The sequence below is a fragment of the Canis lupus genome, chromosome 1, assembly GCF_003254725.2.
Source record: "Canis lupus dingo isolate Sandy chromosome 1, ASM325472v2, whole genome shotgun sequence".
Taxonomy (NCBI): Eukaryota; Metazoa; Chordata; class Mammalia; order Carnivora; family Canidae; genus Canis; species Canis lupus.
The window spans coordinates 73893040-73912514 of NC_064243.1; the positions used below are offsets into that span (position 1 = coordinate 73893040).

The 19475-nt window shown below is 39.5% G+C and overlaps 1 long non-coding RNA gene across 3 annotated transcripts in view; it reads right to left on the minus strand.

Annotated features, from left to right (window-relative positions):
* LOC112644631 (uncharacterized) overlaps positions 1-19475 on the minus strand; it is a 54973-nt gene that overhangs the window by 16762 nt on the left and 18736 nt on the right. Inside the window, exons 3-6 of one of the 3 annotated variants that reach the window (XR_003126592.3) lie at positions 18682-18772; positions 17555-17626; positions 16327-16409; positions 15553-15688 (exon numbers count right to left, since the gene is read on the minus strand). This is a non-coding gene — a long non-coding RNA (uncharacterized LOC112644631). Of the gene's footprint in view, positions 1-13914; positions 15689-16326; positions 16410-16470; positions 16549-17554; positions 17627-18681; positions 18773-19475 lie in introns of those variants that run through there. The other 2 variants (XR_004805877.2, XR_007413990.1) reach the window with 2 other exon arrangements.

Below are 19475 nucleotides of genomic sequence, written 5' to 3' on the forward strand. Positions count from 1 at the left end.
TTAGGGTGCCAGCATGTTTGAATTCTGATGAGGATCATATGCTGACTTTTCATTATGTCTTTACATGGCTGATAAAGGAGTGAGCTGTCTCTTTATCCTCTTCTTATCAGGGTACTAATCCCATTATTGAAGGCTCTACCTTTATAAGTTGTCTCCTAGAGGCCCATCTCCCAAACCATCACTTCACATTTCAACATGTGGATTTGAGGAGGATGTAAATATTCAGTCTATAACACATGAGTGTTGGGTTCTCAAGGCTAGTTAATTCCAACCTGAGAAATAATCTGGAAAGACTTCAGAGAGGAGAGTGTATTTGAAGTGCATACTGAAGGATAATAGTGGTAGTAAGCCTGGATTTCTCATAGCATCAGGTGTATAAAAATGTACCTTTTTAGTTTTCCTAAAATTTTCCTAAAACTGAACTTGATTTCTATCTCAGCTTTTCATTTCTGCCTAATACTAGAAAATTTTATTGCTGAATCTGCTGTAGGTTGCCAACCAGTCTGCCTCTCAGAGGGCTGAGCCCTCCACTGTGGCTAGCTTCAGCTATTATGAAAGCTTGTGTCCATCTGATCTCTGGTCTTACCTTCCCTCCTGTATGGTGGCTTTCTTTTGTCCTGGCTGCAAGACCTTTGAGGATCTTCCACATCTCACTCTTTCTCTTTACTAATCTCACATTTCTTGGCTTTTTGAAATTTTCTCCATTTTTTCTCAAAAACTTTTTGGCTTGCTTAGTCTTTATGGGATCTCGTGAGTCCAGACATCTATCTGATGGTAGTTAATTACCACGGGTACAGTGCTGACTTTGGGGTAGGGGACAAGATGTACAGGCTGTGTTTGACTGTACATTGCTGAGTTCATAATAAATAATAAATACTGAGTGGAAGTAAAATGTGAAAGGTACTGAATAGGGAGGCATAAATGCTTTGGTAGTTAGCTTATTAATTCAGACTCCACTGATTTAAAATATGTGGTAGTCCAGACAAGGTCTGGGATGATGGTTATTTGTCTAAAAGATGCCCTAACTACAACAAAAGTTCTTTCTAACTTCAAGAGCATCCATGACTCCTCCTAATGAACATTTGCTGAGTGGCCAGTATATATAAGACTTTGAGCTAAGAATTAGCTTTGAAAAGAGTATAGTTCCTGCTTCAAGGAAATTGGGGGAAATATTGAACATAAGTTATGTGTAAGAAAAATAATGGAAGTAGACTATAGGCACACAGGTTACCTTATGGGTGGTAGGGAAGAGAAGGGGCAAGCTTATTATCCTAATAAAAGTGTAAAGAATGTCAGGCAGATATTAGTGAACAAATTGCTTTCACACAATTTTCAAATCTAGTTATGTATATTGAACTACATTTGATAATTCTTATCTGTTAGTGAAAAACTTTTTCTTTATTAGTAAATAAGAACTTTATTAATCAGTGCAAACTTGACCATTGATTTCCTAACTCTAAATATATGAAGGTAGTAAAATTATATTTTTAAAAAAGATTTATTTGTGGGATCCCTGGGTGGCGCAGCGGTTTGGCGCCTGCCTTTGGCCCAGGGCGCGATCCTGGAGACCCGGGATCAAATCCCACATCAGGCTCCCGGTGCATGGAGCCTGCTTCTCCCTCTGCCTGTGTCTCTGCCTCTCTCTCTCTCTGTGACTATCATAAATAAATAAAAATTAAAAAAAAAAGATTTATTTGTTTATTTTAGTGTGTGTGGGGGAACCGATGGTGGAGGAGAGACAATCTCAAGCAGACTCTGCACTGAGTGTGGAACCTGATGTGGGGCTTGATCTCATGACCCTGATCATGACCCAGACCAAAACCAACAGTCGAACCCTGAACGAACTGTGCCACCCAAGCACCCCAGTAGTAAAATTATTTTTAAAAATTATCTAATTCAGAGTTTTTCAATAAATGACATGGAGAATAAGGACATAGAAAAGACAATCAGATGCTAAAACATAATGGATTCTCCCATCTAAAAGACTAAGGCTGGGGCACCTGGGTGACTCAGTCAGTCGGGCGTCTGCTCCTGATTTTGGCTCCTGAGGGCATGACTCTCAGGGTCCTGAGTTCAACTCCTGATTCAGGCTCTGTGCTCAGCGTGGAGTCTGCTTGTCCCTCTCCCTCTGCTCCTCCCTCCTCTACTGCCCCACCAATCAATCAATCAATCAATCAAACCTTTTTTAAAAAAAAGAGTAAAGATATCCCTGAAATGCTTGTTTTCTAGAATAAGTGTCTTTAAATATCCTTGCTATCCTCAAACTAAATCTAGTTTTATCAAACGATTCAGTAATTGCACTGCTAGGTATTTAACTGTTTGTGTTAAAAAATCAATGAGGTCACAACACAACCATACCATATCCATATAATGAAATGTTATTCTGGAATAAAAAGAAATGAGCTACTTAGCCACAGCAAGACATGGAGGAACCCGAAATGCATGTTGCATTTCAATGAAAGTGAAAGAAGCCAGGGATTTGAGGTAGGTATCTTGTTTTGAAGAGGGAGGAGGAGGCACATTTTTGGCTCACCACACACAGATTAATATACACAAATATTTCTTGTCTTGGCAGCTTAGAGGGCCTAAGAGAAATAACACCTTGGTCGTTACAAGTATATCCATTGCTCAGATGTTGGTTTCTAATACTACTATCCAGTAGAAGAAACCAAAAATCCTGGTGCAATAGCTGATTTTAGGACTGGGACACGAGCTATACAAGATGATCCAGAACATTTTGTAGAGCCATAAACTAAGAAAGTTTTAACAACAACAAAACACATTTATGAGAGTGTTTTAAAGGGATACAGGATTCAACTGAAAGAGTTCTATGGCCAAAATCGGAAAAATTTGAGCAAAAAAATAAAGTAGTGTTGGATTATGACCCAAAGTTTAAAATAAATATCCGAGAGTCCATACTGATATAAATAAATGATTGAGTAAATCACTAAAGAGGAGAAGAGACAAATATCTTGTAAAGAATTCCAAATAGTTTATGTAGATACTCCATTCTAAAAGAGAGCAGGACTCCTTATCCCTTAAGTAGGGGCTGTGCATAATGACTTCCCTCCAAAGTATGGAAAGGTGGTGAGGGAGGGAGGGATAACTTTACAGTGGTGAAACCTGACAAATACTACTTTCAGCCAGGTGATGAAAGTCAACACCAACAGCTAAAAATCACCTTGATAGTCTAGATCTTTTATGTGATGGAAATGACACTTACCTTTGTGGTTATCCCTGCCCAAACCCATAATCCTAGTTACCATTACAAAAAGAACAGGCAAATTGAAACTGAGGCAGATTCCACAAAACACTTCACCAATACTCCTCAAAATAGTCATCAAAACCAAGGAAAGTTTGAGAAACTGTCATAACTAAGAGGACCCTAAAGAGGCATGACAACTGGATGTAATGTGACATCCTGGATGGGATGCTGGGCAAAACATGGACATAAGGGAAAAAGTAAGGAAATGTGAATAAAGTGTGAGCTATAGTTAATAATACATCAATATTGGCTCATTCATCTTAACAAATGTAGCACATTAATGTAAAAGGTTACTAATAGGGCAACAGTGTGCAGAGGTGGGGCAGTATTTTGTTTTTTTTAAAGATTTTATTTATTTATTCATGAGAGGTACAGAGAGAGAGAGAGAGAGAGAGGCAGAGAAACAGGCAGGCTCCATGTTGGGAACCCAACATGGGACTCGATTCCGGGTCTCCAGGATCACACCCTGGGCCAAAGGCAGCGCTAAACCGCTGAGCCACACGAGCTGCCTGGGGCAGTATTTTGATACTGTCTGTAGTATAGGTTCAATTTTTCTGTGAATCTAGAACAGTCCAAAAACAAGTCCATTGATAGGATAATATCTTCATTACTATTCTACTGTCTTCATAGTCAGTTGTTTGGGATTTTTTTAAAGATTTTATTTGTTTACTCATAAGAGACATACAGAGAGAGGCAGAGGGAGAGAAGGAGGCTCCCTGCAGGGAGCTCGATGCAGGGCTCTATCCCGGGACTCCAGGATCACACCCTGGGCTGAAGGCAGGTCCTCAACCACTGAGCCACCCAGGTGTCCCAGGTTGGTTTTTTTTTTTTTTTTTTTCAATTTAAAGATTATAACTTAGTCGCCATCCCACTTGGATGGGAAGACATGTCCTGGGGTCTAGAGTGAGCTGCAGAGTCCTCCTCCCTCACGGATCCATGTGGATTTTGACAAGATTCTTAACCTCTCTGCACCTCAGTTGCCTTGTGAGCAGAATAACAACATGTCTCAGACACTTCATGGAGATAATAATATTATACCTCCTTTCTTAGATTTGTGAGGTTTAAATGAGACAGTATCTTGATGGTAAGTTCCATGGGGCCCTGGTCTACTTGGTACAGGGGTCGGTAACCTTATATATAAAAAGCCAAATAGAAAATAAGCCTTATGAACTATATGGTCTCTGTTACTCCATCTCAGTTCTGTAGTGGAGAAGAAGCAGACTTAGACAATATGTAAATGAATGGGCATGTTAAGATGCCACTTAAACTTTATTTATGGAAGCTGAAATTTAAATTGCATATATAATTTTCATGTGCCAGGAAACATTACTCTTCCTTTGATATTTTTTCCCCAACCATTTCAAAATGCAAAATCACTCTTAGGCAGGAACTAAAGCTCACTCTGGACCCCATACATCAAAGTTAGCTAGCCAGAAAGTCAAGCTCTTTCAATTATTAAAAAAAAAAAAAAAAAAGAAAAGAAAAGAAAAAAGAAATTAGCACATTAAGAAGAAGCTGAAATAGAAATGAAGGTAGGATTTTTTAGGATCCTAAATCCAGACAGTGGGCTGGAGTTAGCCTACCAACCATACTTTGTTGATCCCCGGTCTAATACTAGGTAAGTATTCACTAAATTCAAAAGCTATTCAGTAGTATAGTAATAGCATTAGTATTATCACCTATTTCATTCATAACTGTAGCAGCTAGAAAGTGAATATGTACAAGATCATGAGATTTGGATTTATAATTTCAGTTGTATCTTTGCAATTTAAAAGCAGCGAATAAAATAAAATAAAATAATAAAATAAAATAAAATAAAATAAAATAAAAGCAGCGAGACAATACCTTCCTATCCGCAGACCCCAAGCTTTATAATGATAGACCTTTGCACTCTTAACTTCCTAAAGGAAGTTAAAAAGGTTGACAACATCAGAAAAAAAAATCAAAATCATTTTGCCTTTTTTTTTTTTTACTTTCTTTTACTTTCTTTCCTAAATATGAGGTTTTTAGAAATAAGATATGAAGTAAAAAAATTTTCAGTCTATACATTTGTTTGTAGATCCTTCACGATACTGTTTCAATCAGTTCTGGAGGTTCTAATTCAAAACCTTAGAGAGAGGGGTACCCGGGTGGCTCAGTCGATTAACTGTCTGTAGCTCAGGTCATGATCTTGGGGTCCTGGGATTGAGCCCCGTGTTGTGGGGGTTGGGGAGGTGTCCCTGCTCAGCAGGGAGTCTGCTTCTCCTTCTCCCTCTGCTCCTCTCCCAGCTTATGCTCTCTCTTGCTCCATCTCAAATAAATAAATAAAATCTTTAAAACTGCTAGCCCCCCACACAGAAATGTTGAAGACCCAGGGGTATGGTTTTAGAGAACCACGGGTTAGACCCTGAAGTCACAAGGCAGTTGTTCCACAATCAATCTCACAAGAAAAACGAAGCAGAAGCTACTCAATTTATTTCTAAACTCTGGTTCGAAGTCTTATGCTTGGTGATGCTTCCTAGATAATATAAATTCTAGGTGAAGTAGGACTGTTTTCAATGACAAAAATGCTGGGAGGTTGTTGAAATGGTTTTAAAAATCCACTTGATTCCTAGCTTCTGGAGTCAAGCACTTCTATCCTCCGCAGCACCTAGCAACCATGTTTCAAATCATATGTGCTGCACTGTGGAAGTGAATTATAAATTCTTATTCATTTAATTTAGCTGTTGGAGTGGAACCAGAAAAGAATAGAGAAGCCTGAGCCAACAGCCAGAAGAAAGCATTAGTTAACCTATGGCACGTCCTTCGTTCTTCGAAAAGACTCTTTAATATGCTGGTATGCATACCCCAGTGTGATGACTTGGATGTAAAAAGCACAGATTGGCAATATACCTTTTTCATTTTAAAGAGCGGAGAATGTGTGTCTTTAAAATCAGACTTCACTTGAGATTAGGTCTGTCAAGAGGATTAGTGGTACTTTTTCCTCTTACACAATGCAATCGTGGATTAAAGAAGACTTCTGTAAACTGTGATGTTCTAGACAAATGTAAGGCTTAACAAAATTATTCTAATCACCAAACAAAGTAGTTTGTTTATTTAAAAGTATGTAATAAAGTGATTAAAATTAATAAAAAAATGGAAGGGGGCCCCTGGGTGGCTCAGTTGGTTGAGCATCTGACTCTTGGTTTCAGCTCAGGTCGTGATCTCAGGGTCGTAAGATCAAGCCCAACATTGGGCTCTGAGCTCAGTAAGGAGTCTGCTAAAGTTCCTTTCTCCCTCAACCCATCCCCTCTCTCTCCTTCTCTCTGTCTCTCTCTAATAAATAAATAAATCTTTAAAAAAAATATATATATATAATGGAAGGACAAACCATTACATTTAAAAATTAAGTTGCCTATAGGGAGGGAGAGAATGAGGGGAAAGATTTCTTCAAATATATTTTGTTCATATATTTGATTTTGGAACCATGTATATGTTTCACCTAATCATATAAAATAGATGGAAAATTAAAATATAATCAAAGGAACTTAAAAATAGATCCTGTTGGTGTCATAACTACAGAGAGAGACATTAGTCTAAATGTCTCTGAAATATAGTAATTCAATTGCATATAACTAGAGGTGTATACCCAAAAAACTAAGAATCATAAAAATAATCTTCAACCGGGGCACCTGGGTGGCTCAGTCGGTTAAGCATCTGCCTTCAGCTTAGGTCATGATCCCAGGATCCTGGGGTGAGCCCTACATCAGGCTCCCTGCTCTGCTCTTCCCCACCACTTGTGCTCTCACTCTCGTTCTCTCAAATAAATAAATAAAATAAAATAAAAATAATCTTCAACTATTTTTCAATAACCATATTAATGGAGTTCATGGTAAACATGGGTGGAGTCTGCCTAATTCTGCTCCACAGCCTCACCCTTCTCATGTTGTATCCTAACTCTATCTCAATGTCTGCTTCCAGAAAACCCAACCTGTGACAGAGGTAGTATTTGTACTATTAATCTGCAACTTTTATATGTGTAGTTTGAGATAAAACAAATGAGTCATGTCCAGTTTGTTTAAAATCAGAATTTTTGAGGACACCTGGGTGGCTCAGTGGTTGAGCATCGCTTTTGGCACAGGTTGTGATCCCAGGGTTGGGGATCGAGTCCCGCATCAGGCATCTTGCTAGGAGCCTGCTTCTCCCTCTGCCTATGTCTCTGCCTTTCTCTCTTCCTGTGTCTTCATGAGTAAATAAATAAATATTTTTTTAAAAATCAGAATTTTTAGAGTAGGAGAAAGGAGTTTAAGTAAAGATCAAGGCCTATGTAAAAACTCCGTAGAGTTGGATTTTAACATAAGTTTTTAATGTGAACTCATGATATACTTTATCTTTATTTTTTATTTTTTTAATTTTATTTTTTTAAAGATTTTATTTATTTTGAGGTCATAATCTGGTCACTACAGGTACTCCTTGCTGCTATCCAGTTGTTTATGTTCAAATGAATTGGAATGAGCACCAGAACTCTTTGGAGAAATGGCTGATTCCAGTTCTGGAGCAAGCAAAATAAAAGGTCAGGCTGAAGTATCTTAAAATACCAAACAATAAGAAAACTACCAGGACTAGAAAGGTTTGTATGAAAGGGACTTGGAATATGGAAACAACATAAGTGTCCATCATTGACAAATGAATGGATAAAGAAGATGTGAGATGCTTATAATGGAATATTATTCAGCCATGAAAAAGAATGAAATCTTTGCATTTACAAAAACATGTATGGACCTTGAGGGCATTAGGCTAAGTGCAATAAGTCAGACAATGACAAATACCATATGATTTCACTTATGTGTAAAATCTAAACAACCAAAAACAAAACAAAAAGCTCATAGGTGCAGAGAACAGATTGATGGTTGCCAGAGGCAGGAGGTGGGGAGTGGGCAAAATGGGTGAAGATTGTCAAAAGGTACAAACTTCCAGTTATAAAATAAATAAGTCATGGAGATGTAATGTATAGTATGGTGACTATAGTTAATAATATTTATTGCATATTGAAAGCTGCCATCTTAAACTTGTTACAGGAAAAACATTCTATAATTATGAATAGTGATGGATATTAACTAGACTGGTTTGGTGACTATTTTGCAAGATATACAATATTGAATCATTATGTTACACACCTGCACACATATAATGTTGCATGTCAATTTTACCTTAATAAAAAAAACACCTCATAATACATATAAGGATATATACTATATTATGAAACACTGCACCTAGTAAAAAAAAGAGGAGGAGGACTTGGAACCAACTTACATAGATTTCCATTGGCTAAAGATGGAGAAATTTGAGCATTAATTATTATAATAATAACTACAAGATATTAAAAAACTTCAAATATGTTCAAAATTTGTGAGTTCATAATGACACTAAAGAAAAAAATATCATTGGTCATCTTTGGAGGATGACAGGGAACTAACTCATTATTTTAAAAACTGGTTAAGAACAAAGAATCAAGCATTTACTTTGTTGTTCCTATATTAGTTGTACCACAAAGCAATCCAATAATTGAAAAATGGAAAACTTCTTTTTATAGAAGTACAACAGCTAGTGGTATCTGGGTGGCTCAGTGGGTTAAGCGTCTGCCTTTGGCTCAGGTCATGATCCCAGGGGCCTGGGATTGAGCCCTACTTCAGGCTCCCAGCTAAGCAGGGAGCCTGCTTCTCTCTCTCCCTCGGCCCCCTCCCTGCTTGTGCTCTTTCTCTCTCTCTCTCTCTCTCTCAAATAAATAAATAAAATCTTGAAAAAGAAATATACTAGCCAACAGTCAAGAATAATAATAGAAATAGAGTATCTCCATTTTTCAGTTCCTAGTAAATTAGGAATCTAGCCAACTGTCATCATCAACTGCTAACACACACACACACACACACACACACACACACACACAGTCAAAGATAACTAGCCAACATGGGCTTCCTAAGGGAAGAATATAGCACTACCTGTGAAATTGTCTTGCCCTCCCCACCCCAAATATCAAATCTGAATGTGGTCAACACTCTAAATTGAAGCATCAGTGTAGACTAGGTCAGAGGAATGTTTTAAATGACACCCCTAGGGACAAAATCAGAAAATCTAGCCTTGTGGGAAACAACTAACCTTTTTTTTATCTTTAACAAAAAGTTGCAAGGTATTTAAAAAAGAAGAACCCCATAGATCAAGAGAAGACATCAAATTATTGCAATGTATAAACTGAATGTGTCCCCTCAAAATTCATATGTTGAACCCTAGCCCCTAGTGCGATGGGATTTGAAGAACAGGGCCTTTACGATGTGATCAGATCTCAGGGATAGGTGCTCATCAAAGGCATTAGTGCCCTTATAAAAAACATCCCAGAGAGATCCTTTCCCACTTCCTCCATAGGAGGACACAGCAAGAAGATGGCTCCCTATGAATCAGAAAGTCCATCCTCAACACTGAATCTGCTTTGACCATGGACTTCCCAGCTTCCAGAACTGTGAACAACACATGTTTGTTGTTTAGGCCACCCAGTCTATGGTATTTTTGTTACAGCAGCTCAAATGAACCAAGATCTTACTGGGATTCTTATCCAAAAAACAAAGTATAATAAATTTTTGTAAGGCAATCAGGGAACTGTGAAATCTGATTGTGTATTTGCTGGTATTTAGATGCTAACTAAGGCTAATTTTTTAGGTGTGATAATGATATTGTACTTATGTTTTAAAGAATCCTTGTCTTTAATGATATGCCTGAAATATGTATGTATGATGTCTGGGATTTGCTTTAAAATAATTTGGGTATGGGTAATGGTTGGTATTATAGAGGAGGAAAGATTGTCCACGGCATTTTTTTTAAGTTTTATTTATTTAAGTAACCTCTACACCAATGAGGGGCTCAAACTCATTACCCCAAGACCACGGGTTGCACACAATTTTGACTGAGACAGCCAGGTGCCCCTGCCCAAGAGTTTTAATTGTTGAAGCTGGGTGGTATAGTGGTATATTATATTATTCTCTCTCCTTTCATAGATGCTTGAGAATTTCTGTAATAGTTAAAATTTTGATATATAAAAACAATGTTTAGGAAGATAAGGCCAATAATTAGGCTCAACTGGAAAAAATAAAGACAAATATACCTACTACAAGGAGAAAAAATATGAGAGTAAACTGCAGTAGCATTGACACTTGATGTGAAGGTTTCTGCCATATTGGACTTCCTTCCTCATTTATGTGGTCTATTTTCTTTACTATCTCAAGAAAATCTTCTTTTATACTTGTGGCAGTTGTTCTTCATTTGACCACCCATGATCCACTTTCTTGCCTTTCTTTGCCTCCTTCCTGGAGGCCATCTCTAGGGATTGTGTCATCCAGGCTCCTTTATAGACTGATTGATTTCTGGTGGTTGGGTTTTGCCAGGGTTGTAGGGAGAAGGTAGAGGTCAGTGTATTAATTTCACCATTTCCTACCTCCTGGGGGAATGTGGTTTTAACACTGGTAGCTTCCTTCCTTAGCTGCAGCTCTCCCAGGATGGTTCCTTCTCCCCAAGCTCTGAAGACATTGTTTTCTCCCCTTGTTCTTTTAGCCCTGGCATAGTAATGGATTCCCACTGCTGCATGCTCTACATGCACCAACATCTCTTGCTTGGTCTTGCATGAAGGACCAATAATCCCTTCATTAAATAGTCTATTCCTTAAAGCCTCCTCAGTTGAGACATCTGAGCCTAATTTCCTGTCAGATCTCCACTTTACTTACATTCTACTTTCGACAGTAGAATTTTCTTCGTTATTTTATTTTACCCTGCTCAAAGGTAAGGTTGAATTAAGCCAACAAACATGGAGCACCTAACTACCTGCTGGGCACTGTGCAAATATCTGCTTATAAAACAGTGAATGAGTCAGAGGTCTCTGCCCTCTTGGGACACACAGTCTACTGAGGGAGTAAGTCAATATAACAAGATCCATAGAGTTGCAAGTGATGGAAAAGCTGAACCCAAACTGGTTTATGGAAAAAGGATAATTTTTTGCTCATAAAAAATAAATTCCAGAAATAGAGCTTGGTTCCTATGAAGTGTTAGCTAGGACCTCAAGTTATGTTGCAGAACCCAAGCTCTCTTTCTCTAGGGCTTCTGGTTCTGCTTTCTGTGTATGGGCTCCATGCTTAAACAAGCTCGCCCCTAGATGGGCAAAGACGTTGCCACGGTTTGGGGAAGAGCAAGTCCCAGGAGACATCTCATTATTTCTCACTGGCTGATGGGGAGCGAGATGCTCCCATTGGCCCGCAGGATCCTCCTGCCCATTGTTAGAACCAGGGGCGAAGACGGCTTCGAAGTGCGGGTTAGGAGAATAAGTAGCAAAGGAGGTGTTCCCAGAGGGAAAGAATTTCCCAAAGCATTAGCTGTTCATAAACAAAGAGCAACAATAATGTACCTACATCAGTAAGTAAAAGATGATCTATATTTGTTACCCAAGATGATGGAAGGGCTCCCTGCTTTCGCAAAGCCTCTGCAGGGCTTAACTCCCCTCTCACTGTTCCTCCAGGGATCAGATACCCTGTGTGTGGACAGCACCCCACCTGCAATTCTGCCTCAGAGCTTTCTTGGTAGCTTTGGGTACCACATAACAGGGCAAACTGGAAGTGTGCCCCAGGAGCAACCCTTAGACAAGAGAGGAGACAAGTTGGTGGTTAAAAGCCCTAGCCTCGAATCCTTTACGGACAATTCTGTAGCTCTGTCTATGTGGCTCACAGAGGGTTCCTGGGGTGGGGTTTGAGGGAAGCTTCAGTTGCCCCTAGCCATAACCAGCCACTTTTGGGTTCGGTTTTCCTCCTTTCCTGATTCTCTCCTCTCTGTTCCTCACTGCTGTGTCCAAGAATCCCTTCCTAATAAGTACTTATCTCAGTCTCTGCCCTGGAGAGGTTTCTCTGGAACCCAGTTGAACCCAGAAGCCTGCAAAGGAGCTAGCTGAGGAGAAAGCAAGAGGAAGACCGCAGTTCTGAAAAGGAGAGTAGAATTCTCCCATCAAATAGGAAAAATAAATTAAATCAATTTCAGGTCATAAGGGAGAGCTATGAAAGGTAAAGAGGAAAGTGCATTTAATGAAGGTAAGACTGAATTGGGTGTACAGTTCACTATTAAGCATTCTTATAATTTTCATATTAATAAACATAATTTATCATGTTAATCAATGTGTATAGTTATTAAAGTTGATTAGCCTGTTGTCCTGTCCAATGCATTGCAAATTTTTTTGAAAACAGGAAGTGCTCCAAACTGATATCTCTAAATTAAATTAAACTGAGCAAATTAGCATTGAGTGGTAGTATATTCAAAGCACTTTTCGAAGTGTTGTAAAACAAATTTTACTTGCTGAAGAGGCCCTCAGAGTCTAGTGGAGGCAACAGATATATATAAATGGCTAATTTAAGACGTACCCACGGAACTATGGGGTTATATGTATAATCCTAGTACCCCGTGGCCATATAGTAAAGGTCATATTCATTCATCTTATACTAAGCATATTTTTATGCCAGATCCATATGAGGCACTTTTCATTTTTATCATTATTATTCAGGTGCAGAAAATATTAATGTGTCTCCAAAGGCCAACTCTTCTTACACCTACCTGCAAATTGTCTACCTTTGCTATGAACACCTTTCCTGTCTTTCTGAGATTCCCCAAAGAAAGCCAATTTGTAGACTCCTGGGTGGCTAAGCAGCTAAGTGTCTGCCTTTGGCTCAGGTCATGATCCTGGGATCCTGGAATCCTGGGATCGAGCCCTGCATTGGGCTCCCTGCTCAGTGGGGAGACTGCTTCTTCCTCTGCCTCTGCCTCTCTCTCTCTCCTGTCTCTCATAAATAAATAAATATTTACAAAATCTTTTTAAAAAAAGAAAGAAAACTAATTTTTCTTTTTCATGGCTTCCTATACATATTCTTTGAGGGCGGGGGGTTGTGGAATCTCTCCCTTGGGAAAATGCAAATGCTACTCTCACAGATTCACAGAATGTTAATTCTGAAAGGGATCTTAATCTCTTCTAGTGTTTCTCATGAACACTGGCGTATAGACTGTACACCAAGAAAAATGGATCAGGAGATTTGTGGCTGGAAGTAGCAGACATCGGGGTTCCAGCAGATGCATAACCAGAGGTGATCTTCACACTGTTAACCACCATTACTGTGCAGGCATTGACCAATTGGAATGCACACTGGACACCAGCGTGACTGCTCTGGGGCAACCAGATGACTATCAGCTTACCCATAAAGCTGTCCCCATCACATTAATATTGCTTGGCATTCATGGTTGGAAATACTACGTTAGAGATTGTTTAGTCCAGCCCCTTGGTTTTCTAGTTTATTTTCCAGCCCTTCAGTTTTTTCTAAAAAGAGACCCAAGGCCCAAAGGGGTGGTGTGGCTTACCAGAGGGCACATACCGAACTGGAATTTCTCCAAATAGATCTATTTAAAGGTGACTCCTCTTTACCACTATTGGGTCCTCTCAGGATGCTTTAGTCCAGGCTCACCAACTTCTTGTTCCTTTTCATGTCTAATGAAGGCAGCAGACTTACATAAAAGTACCACTGCATTTTCCCACTCTCGTTCCTTCCCTCTTGGTAACCTCCTATTCTCCTTCAAAACCCAGTTAGATTATTTGCTTCTTTTGTCTAATCTTCCTTAGCCATTCTGGGCAATGAGTTACTCCCTCTTCTTTTACTCATTTTTTCATCTTTTACCAGTGATTTTTTAATCAGCTTCAATATGATATCATTTACACACAGTGAAATGAACCCATGTTTTAGTGTACAGCTCAGTGAATTTTTAAAAAATATTTTATTTTTATTCATTTGAGAGAGAGAAAGAGAGAGCACCCGAGCAGGGCAGAGTGGCAGAAGGAGAAGCAGACTCCCTGCTAAGCAGGGAGCCTGACGTGGGACCTAATCCCAGGACCCCAGGATCATGACCTGAAATGAAGGCAGACACTTAACCACCTGAACCCCCCAGGTGCCCCAGTTCAGTGAATTTTGACCAATGAAGATACCTGTGTATCCACCACCACAATTGGTATATGTTACATTTCTGTCACTGCCAAGAGTTCCATCACAACCAGAAGTTAATCCTCCCACACCCCCTACCCCAACTGTAGGAAATCTCTGATCTGTTTTCTGTCACTAAAGATTTCTATTTTCCGGAATTTGGGGTAAGTGGACTTAAGCAATATGACTGTCCTGCCTCTGGCTACTTTCGCTCAGGAAAATATTTTTGAGGTTTGCCTATGTTGTTGTGTGTATCAGTAGTTTTTTCCTTTTGTGTCTGAGTATCCAGTGTATGGACCAAAAATTTGTTTAACTGTTCACCTGTTGATGGACATTTAGGTTGTTTCAAGTAAATTGGCTATCATGAATAAATCTGGTGTGCATCCCCAGAGTCACTTACATTGGTTCATATTAGCATTTTTATATTAATTTTAATTATAGAATAGATATAGTAGAAAGAGCACTAAAGCCAGAGCCAAACCCTAGGTTTTTGATTCTAAGATAATGTATGTAAATTGCTCAGCACAGTTTCAGCACATATATAGTAAATGCTTAATAAATAATAGCTATTATGACTGCTGTTCTTTTTAGCTGTGTGATCACGAGTAAGTTACTTAACCTCTCTGAGTCTCAGTTTCTTCATATGTGAGAAATTCCCAGGGTCTTGCCCATACCCACAATGCCAATATTCACTGTGAGGGGAATCTAGCCATGGTGTAGGGCATTGGTGGGGGATGCTTTTCCTGTGCTGACCAGAGTGGAAGGTGTAACTAAGACTTGTCATTGGGGAAGGAGATAGGCCCACTGATTCAGGAAAAGGGGAGTTTATGGAAGATGCAGAAACAGACTAGATTATGCCTGTGAAATGGGTACTCAGTAGAAAGGCAGTGGAAGCCAGAAGAGGAGTGGGTGTAGGAAGTGGTAGCAAAGTTCACGTAAGGTTACGTTTGGAAATACAGAGCATTTTTTTTTGAGTTTTAGGGAGCATATCCAGGATGGGCTGAGATGCTGAAGCATGTGAATTATGATGATTCTCCCAAAATAACTTTGCTTTAGAGCTAAGGATCTCCAGCCAGGCTCAAGGTTGCACAGAACTTTCCCCATAGCTCTCTGCTAATTGAATTAAACCCTTCTTGGCAATAAGGGAGCCTCCCCAAGACTGACTGGAAGGATTGATTTTGCACGTAGTATGATTCAGCATTCCAGTCACTTTCAGGCTGCACACCTTGACTCAAATTCTTCTTTAGCTATCATCCCCTTTCATCTCCCTGTCATGGTTGGCAGTACCTGATTACATGACATGCTGGCAGCCTCCTAGTAATCTGTTGACTAACATTCACAATTACTGCTGATTCCTGGGGGAGAGGGCTCTGTACTGGGCTGGTGTGTCTTCATAGGATCCTCATCCACTTGTCAGCTTCAGCTGCAATGTCAAAGAAGATCAAAACACGTCAGTTAGAAGTGTTTTGTTTCCCAGAATCACATATGTGCTGGATTCAAAGCCAGCAGAGAAACAAAGAAAAGTCACAGAGGTGGTCTATCTTCCACTCCCTTGTATTTCATTACTGTGAGTTTGTACTCACTTTAAAAGCTCCCTGTGGGGCAGCCCGGGGGGCTCAGTGATTTAGCGCTGCCTTCCGCCCAGGGTGTGATCCTGGAGACCTGGGATCGAGTCCCGTGTCAGGCTCCCTGCATGGAGCCTGCTTCTCCCTCTGCCTGTGTCTCTGCCTCTCTCTTTCTCTCTGTGTCTCTCATGAATAAATAAATAAAATCTTTAACAAAAATAAATAAAAATAAAAGCTCACTGTGTCTTGCTCTGCCCCAAGCCTGCACCCGGCATTTTGACAAGCTCTGCACTTTCCTCCCCTTCATTCGTGATAATCTGTTTGGCTGCCTATTTCCTTTTCATTAAGTTAATAAATATGTAAAAATTGTGTTTCTAACTGCTAAGGCATCTCCCTCATAGGTTAAATATGTCATAGCTGTAAATTCCTTTGGAGAATTATAATTGATCTGAAATCAATGACTCCTAGGCCAGGAATTCCAAGTCACTTGATGTACCTGCAATTGGAGATATTTTGGAGTAGGCAGTTATTTTAGACTTTCTTTCCTTCATATCAGCCACTAACTCTAGGTAACATTGTCTAGGAGAAGAACAGAAACATTTTACAGTGTTTGTGATTCTGTGCAAGATGGTAATCTTACATGATTGTGCAAAAAGCTGAACCAGGAGCTACTTTATCATGGAAATCAGAACTGGTCATCCAGGTCCTCAGTATGGAACTAAAATAAATGAATAAGACACGGTAAAAAGGGAACTTACCCAATTATTTGTTTTGGTCCAATTCCTCCAAGGTCATGTGATCAAAGCATATATTAAAAATTGTCCATCTCCCTTCCAGAAATAAACAGTAGCATGATTCATAAGGGAGGGAAAGGCCTGTATGGTATGAAATTGTCACCAGGCCAAAGAGATGTCTATAATTTGCTAGGATCACTGCAGTCAATAAAGAGTGTGGCTATCAGAATTTGGGTGCTCTCTGACCAATGGCAGTAAGGATTAATATATGACCAATAGATCTGCCTTTTACAAAAACCATCATGTAGAGATGCTTCATTAGAGGTTCAGGGAACCCTTACATTTGATAAAGATGCTCTGGGGAGATCATCAAGATAGGAACATCACCAGAGAGAGCCGTGGCCTAATTAACTGTATTTTAACCCAAATGTATGAACAAATGAAGACACAACAGGTTGTGTTCTGCATGGAGCACACAGAGAGTAGTGTTGTGTTGGAGTCAGCAGTGCAGGTTTACAGGAGCCAGTTGTGAACTACTTGGGAATTTTGCCAGCAGATGTGAAATTCTGTTGGTAGTTTGAAGTCAACCATGGTGGAAATGTTTGTATCACAGAAATTGACAATTGCTAAAGATGAGGGCTTTTCCTTGATTAGTTTTGTTTTGCTTTGCATTCAGAGAGCTAGTTTATCAGTCCACCACAGTCTGGTGATACTGAAGGCAGAGACTGTCTGACAGGATAGATGCATTTTCATCTCTCCGAGGGGTGTGTGTGTCATTGTGGGGCTGGACTAGCTCATCAGACATTTCCCAGAACCTGGACTTAGCATTCCTCCAATTCTCTTTGCTCACTGAGCAACTGGCTGCTTATTATCATTTTTTTTTTTTTTGGTACCAGTAGATGAATTGGTGCTCAATGCTATTCTCCAAAGTCCTGGGGATCCTAAGGAGCTTCCCTAGGGTGCATCGAGGGAAGGGAGGAGAAGAATTACATGAAGCTGAGCAGGTCTTCATCTATCTGCAACTGGAACAGCTTCATTTTCTTTGTTTTACATACTCGTGCCCTACCAAACAAAAACAAACAAATAAACAATAACAACAACAAGAAAAAACCAAAAAACCAACCAACCAAAACTTTGCTTGAAGAAAGCAGACCATTCTTTAAAAAAAACTTTTAAGAATAGTAGGCTAGAGCTCTTCACTCCCTCGAAAATCACATATACTTAATGTCAGTTAGTTTCCTACCAATTGATAAAGTTGGGAAGCACCAACTGAAAATTCGAATTTCTTAACTAACCATGTTGAAGACCAGACTCTTCGATGAGGAGCTGTCCTTCTGAGATTTTGACTGGGGTGGTCAGCACACCATCCTGATAGTTTCCTGTCTTACATGTAGCAACGAGGAAACGCTCTTTGCTACATGAAAACTGGAAAATGAGTCAGTCAGGTGAACTGGGCTCAAGTCATGGGAGGTTTTTACCTTTTAAAATGGCTCCTCTTTGGGGCAGCTGGGTGGCTCAGTGGGTTAAGCATCTGCCTTCAGTGCAGGTGGTGATCCCAAGGTCCTGGGATTGAGTCCTACATCAGGCTCCCTGCTTGGTGGGGAGCCTGCTTCTCCCTCTCCCTCTGCCTGCCACTCCCTCTGCTTGTGCACTGTCTCTCTCTCAGATAGATAAATAAAATCTTTAAAAATAAATAAATAAAATTGTTCCTCTTCTCATTACAAAAGCAACCTGGATATCCCTTATAAAATTTTAGGCAATTAAAAGGCAAAAAGATCAAAATGAAAATCACTTTATTCATCATCCAAAGACAGTAGCTCTTTATACAAACACACATATATAACCACATATACATGACTTTATCTTTAGAGGAGTTTTTCAACTTTGAGTTCATAACATAATGTCACTTGACTGGTTCTTATCAGTTTGATCATCTGTTATACATGGGTGCAGCTTGATCTATACATGAAAGACCTCTTTTCTATATAAAAATTTAAATAAAAGCTCATGTAAAAACCTCAAAAATTTAAAAAATTCAAATCATTATTTTGGTGGGCACTACATGCATATAGTATAATCTACTAGTACAATATTGTATTCAATAAATTGCAACCTACCAGTTCTCCCCAGAGGAAACATTGTCATCAATTCTTCCGTGTTTTGTTTTGTTTTGTTTTTCTGAGATCGTCTGAGTATATGTAAGGGTATCTGTAAATTGTAATAGTTAACGTAAATGATTTCTGGTTTATGTGTGAAGGTGAACTCAAACATTTGTAAATATATTAGAATCTTTTTAAAAAGGTTTTTGTTTTTGTTTTGTTTCTGTGCTGTATTCTTTTTCTTTTTTTAAGATTTTATTTATTTATTTTACAGAGAGAGCACGCACAAGCAAGGCGAGTGACAGGCAGAGGGAAAGGGAGAAGCAGACTGCCCACCCAATAGGGACCCCTATGCGGGGCTCCATCCCAGGATCCTGGGATCATGACTTGAGCTGAAGGCAGACACTTAACCAACTGAGCCACCTAGGCTGCCACTCTGTGTTTTAACTTTTATGGTTAGAGAAAGCTCTCATCTATGGTCACTACTACTGTCATAATTATCAGTAAACAGAATGCAGGGGCACCTGGGTGGCTCAGTTGGTTAAGAATCTGACTTTGATCTAGTTCTTTTTTTTTAAGATTTTAATTTTTTTTTCATGAGAGACACACAGAGAGAGGCAGAGACATAGGCAGAGGGAGAAGCAGGCTCCCTGAGGGGAGTCCAATGTAGGACTTGATCCCAGGACCCCAGGATCACGACCTGAGCTGAAGGCAGACACTCAACCACTGAGCCACCCAGGCATCCCTGACTCTTGATCTCAACTCAGATCTTGATCATGAGTCATGAGCTGAAGTCATGAGTTGAAGCCTGT